This window comes from Psammomys obesus, unplaced genomic scaffold, assembly GCF_907164565.1.
Source record: "Psammomys obesus unplaced genomic scaffold, mPsaObe1.curated_primary_1811, whole genome shotgun sequence".
Classification (NCBI taxonomy): domain Eukaryota; kingdom Metazoa; phylum Chordata; class Mammalia; order Rodentia; family Muridae; genus Psammomys; species Psammomys obesus.
The window spans coordinates 1,076,555-1,081,641 of NW_026596225.1; the positions used below are offsets into that span (position 1 = coordinate 1,076,555).

Consider the following 5,087-nt stretch of genomic DNA (forward strand, 5'->3'; position numbering starts at 1 on the left):
GTCTCTTTATTTATTTAAGACAATTTTCAGCATTGTTTTTTGTATAATATTAATTCATAGTTTCATAAACAAATTCATAAGTTTATATCTTATTGCACTTAATATATTATAGAAGACTACCCATTTAAGCACATTTTATGGAGGACAATCTTAAAGATGTTATATTCTCTGCTTCCAGTGTAACTTTTGTTACATTTTGTTGCTGGTCAGAAAAGAAGAACATCATAATTTAATACAGTATAAAGAAGAAATGGAGGAAAGTAAGGAATTAAGGAATGTAAACACAGGGCAGGATAAAGCCATGAAGAAGAACATTTTTTCTCACTTAATAAACCATTTAATTTTCAGGATGCAGGGCAGTCTGGTTTCCCCACAAACAGGCATTTTGAGATCAAGTCCATATATTTTTAGTTCTGTTTCTGCTTAGGCATCTTTAGTGACCTAAAGACTTGAAGATAACCATTCTATTTTTCTCAATCAGTAAATCCTAGCCCATAGATAAAGTTATATTCTGTTAAGTACATCTATGCACAATTTTTGCATTGCCTGCTTTTATCTTCTATATCAGCTTTACACAGATCTCATATGTCGTTCATACAATATGCCTTCAAATAGATTTAAATACAAATGCCATGTTGCCTCATAGCATTTGTACATACTTCAAATGTATTTTGTTCTTTTAACTCTTGGAAAATGTTTTCATGCTTTCTAATAGACTACTTGATAAGAGTTAGCAACTATGTTTTGATAATAATAAATATTGTATGGTATTGAAAGAGAAGAACATTTCCATGGGTGTGGAAGGAACTTAAGATGAAAACCTTAGCAACTTTCAGGCTAAAGACAACAGTGTTCTCACTCAGTTTGCTGAAGTCTTCATTCATACCCACCTGTTTGGATACGTTGTGGGAAGACCACAGACAAACGATTAAACTTGAGATGTTTCAGGCAAACCATGCTAGTTCTTACTGTAAAAAATAAGGGACATTTCTGAGCCATTGCAGTCTTGGAATGTAATACCAAACAAATGAGAACCAGACCACAAATAGTGGGTCCAAGTACATCATTATTGAGTGAGTAATGTGAACAACTTGCATAAACTGTGGCCGAAACTGAGTTTTTAGCAGACAACCATAACCTTTTGATTGCATCAAGAACAGTTAAAAGCTCTTTAATCTGCATGTTGTTCTTCAGGAAAGAAAAATTCATCAATCCAATTCATAATCTCAGAGAACTGATTCTTCAATAGGAGTTAACCCTGTTTTTCTGATTCTTTTCCTAGTTACAGAAGCAGCCAAAGAGATGGATACTATGTATGCTGGGGATACTATGGAAGCATGTTGCAGGTAACTGGGACTTTTCCCTACCTTTCCAGTGCCATGGAGCAGGCTCCTCCAAAGCTTTAGATAACATAACAGTGTGTGTCTAACTTTTGAGTAGTTGTGTGATGTAACATGTTTCTCATCTTTTAGGAAAGAGATTTTCATTTCCGTTAAGATCATTTAATTCTGATGGGTCACAATGTCATAATATCACTGCCTTGGGGTCTTCTAACTCCTTCTGTCCATATTTATGAATTAAAATTCTTCTACAGCCTTCAAATAAACAAAAAGCCAAAACATCTTTTCTAGAACACTCTTGCTTACTCCTTGCTGGCCTAAGCTTGCAGCAATCCCTCTGCTTCAGCCTCCCAAGTTCTTAGCTAATAACTATTGTCTAACATGCTTAGCTCTGCCCACCTTGTTTTGTTTTGTGTTTCCTTTCAGGACAGTCTGTGTTGTGGAAGCAAATGTCTATCTATCTGTCTATCTGTCTGTCTATCTATCTATCTATCTATCTATCTATCTATCTATCTATCTAGAAAGCACCTTCTAAAACAAATAATAAAACTTTTTCCAGCCTGGTTGCATACTCTTTAGTATTCCTTAACAACTGCTTGCTAAGAACCCCATAATATATTTTGGAATTTTATGACTGACCTAAATTGCTTGTTGGGAAAGGCTTTTACGAGCATTATGTGTACGAGCAGTGACGGTGGAGCTGGACAGTATAGTGACTTCTCCAGTCTGCACAGCAAGAGTCCCCAGTAGTATGGTGGAACTTGTGCCCTTTCCAAGGCCACTGCTCTGCGGCCAGCAGATGTCAGCCCAAGCATTTCTCTGTGTTTACGAACTGGTTGGGTGATCTGCTGGGTGTTAAGATTTCTTCTGCTGGCTTTACTGAATGGATCAAGGAGGATAATCTCAAGTAATTTATCTGTGGAATCTTCACCAACACAGTCAGAATTCAAGACTCCCGGAGTCCTGCAATGGCGTCCACCTCTCTGTTCAGCAACTGACTGTCGTCTTCGGCAAACTTTAGCTAGTTCACACCATAAAGGACAGAACTGCCATATGTTGAACCCTTAGGAACTGGGCATTTGTGGCCACCATGCAGGGCACGAACCGTGCATGTGACATAACCTTGCTTGGCATGTATCCCAGCCTTCACGTCTTATTAGGCTGGGTGAGGTGGGGGGCCACGTGCAGAACACAGAGCTGGCGATGTTGCCGGCACCGACCGTCAGAAGAAAGTACCTCAGGTCGGACTGCTTCCTCCTCCACAGCTCCTGGACATTTTTATATGCACTCATATTGGCTCACCTGATGGCTACCACCAGAGGAAAGGAAGAAGTCTTTCTCCGTATTTTGCAATTTTTATCTTGGAAAAAAGTCAGACATTATTTACTACCCAAATAAAACCTTTATGTTCAGAGCACCGCGCATATTCAGAACAGCTGCTTATGTGTTAGGCAGATGTAAACCTCTTCTAAGTGGTTCACTATTTTGGACATCACATTCTTCTCTATCCATGTTTGAATGAAAGTGCAATTTGGCTCTATGTTGTTCAGAAAGAAATATCCTTAAAAGAAAGAAAGAAAGAAAGAAAGTTAAGAATTTTCTTGAGTAGCATCTGACATATTTTAAACTCAAATTTTTATATTCTCTCTGATGCTTTCTTGTTGTTCAGCACAGTTTGTTTTTCCTACTGCACTTTTAGGAACTAGGCCTTTACTCTAGACCAACCAGAACAAAATCTTACTTTAATAGGCTTGACATAAATGTGGCAATCTGTATACACATTTAAATATGATTGAATCTATTTGCTTAATATCTAAAATCGAAATGATTAAAGTCAATTATTCTTACCTATTACCCTGTCCCATTTACCTAATTTTTGAAAACCTGATTCTTTCTAATGCTAGAAAGAATCTTTCTCAACTTTTCTCAACTCTTGAATAGAAAAAACAAAAACAAAAAACTCAACATCATTTTAAGTGTCTTGTTTTCCAATGTCCATCCCATTTGTCTTTCTAAGTGCAGATTAATCATCTTACCCTGGGTCCTCCTTCTCATTTATCTTCTTTATGGACATTGGATGTAGGAGAAAACAAGTAACAGGACAGGAGCCTACCACAGAGGGCCTTTGAAAGACTCTACTTAGCAGTGTATCAAAGCAGATACTAAGACTCATAACCAAACCTTCGGCAGAGTGCCGGGAATCATATGAAAGAAGGGGGAGCTAATATGACCTGGAGAGGACAGGAACTCGACAAGGGCCAAATATATCTGGGCACAGGGATCTTTTATGAGACTGTTTCTCCAACCAAGGACCATGTATGGATTTAACCTAGAACCTCTGCTTGGATGTAGCTCATGGTAGCTCAGTATCCAAGTGGGTACCCTACTAAGGGGAACAGGGACTATTTCTGACATGAACTCAATGGCGGGCTCTTTGACTCCCTCCCCCCGAAAGGAGGAACAGCCCTGCTAGGCCACAGAGGAGGACTTTGCAGCCAGTTATGAAGATACCTGATAAACCAGGGTCAGATGAAAGGGGAGGAGGTCCTCCCCTATCAGTGGACTTGGAAAGGGGCAGGGAGGAGATGAAGGAGGGAGGGTGGGATTGAGAGGGAATGAGGGAGCAGGATATAGCTGGGAAACAAAGTTAATAAACTATAACTAATATTAAAAAATAAAAATAATAAAAATAAATTTAAAAAAAACATTTAAGTATCTTGCCTTTTCTGCTGTTTAATTTCTGTCTTACAATTGTCCAGGTCCCCTCACCCTCCTGCCTCCCTAGTCACCTGAGATTATATATTAATCTGCAATTGTTTAAGATGGAGAGGCTAGATTGGCAGGTTGGTTCAGTGGGCAACGATGCTTATGGCACCTTGATGACCTGAGTTTCTCTCCCACACTACGGGAGGAGAAAACCAACTCCTCGGAAGTTGTCCTCTGACCTTTACAATTAAGCTCTAGAGCGTGTAAACACAAATAAGTGTCCACACACAGCTCTACCCCCTCAAATCAACAAATAAAGGTAAGTTGGAGTGAACAGTGCTCTCACCTGTCATTGCGTTAGTAATCCCTTCCTTTTATCATGTCATATAATACAGCTTAAGGGAAGCAGAGCTTCAGGCTGTGGCTCCAGAGATTACATTCCACCATGATGATGGTGGACAGCCAGTCACCTCATGTTGATTAGGATTTTGAAAGAGAAGCCATGCATAAGCCTCTTTCTTAGCCCTTTTGTATGGACACTATTATCCATATTCAGGCCTGGACTAACCAGCTACTTAATACTCCCAGGAACAATTGCACAGACACATCTAGTGGTATGTTTTACCAATAATTTTGGGATTTTTAAAATTCTAATCTGTGTTAGTCGTTGCAGATACAACTTCAGTCTTGAATACCTTAGTTATATCTGCTGTTCCTCTAATTTCATCTCTGGTTCTTAATGTTAATGAACCCTCCAGGAGATACATCCATTTTATTTCCCTTCCCCCTTTCCATTCTCTGATCACATGTAACTTCTCTCCTTACTTGGGCTGTCTTCCATTGTCCCTCAATAACCACCCTTCTTCACCTGTCTTCAAAGCATTTCATGTTGGAATGTTTGCACTGCTTTTCTCACGTTACAAATGTTTACTGTGGGCTAGGTCAAACCTCTCATTATCTGTGCCTCAATACACCTTAACCTGCCTGTGAGAAAAGAAGAGAAGAGAAGAGAAGAGAAGAGAAGAGAAGAGAAGAGAAGAG

The 5,087-nt window shown here is 39.2% G+C and overlaps 1 pseudogene; it reads right to left on the minus strand.

Moving 5' to 3' along the window:
* Positions 1–2,013: 2,013 nt before the first annotated feature.
* Positions 2,014–2,632, minus strand: LOC129668057 (60S ribosomal protein L15-like; annotated as a pseudogene).
* Between the last annotated feature and the right edge of the window lie 2,455 nt (positions 2,633–5,087).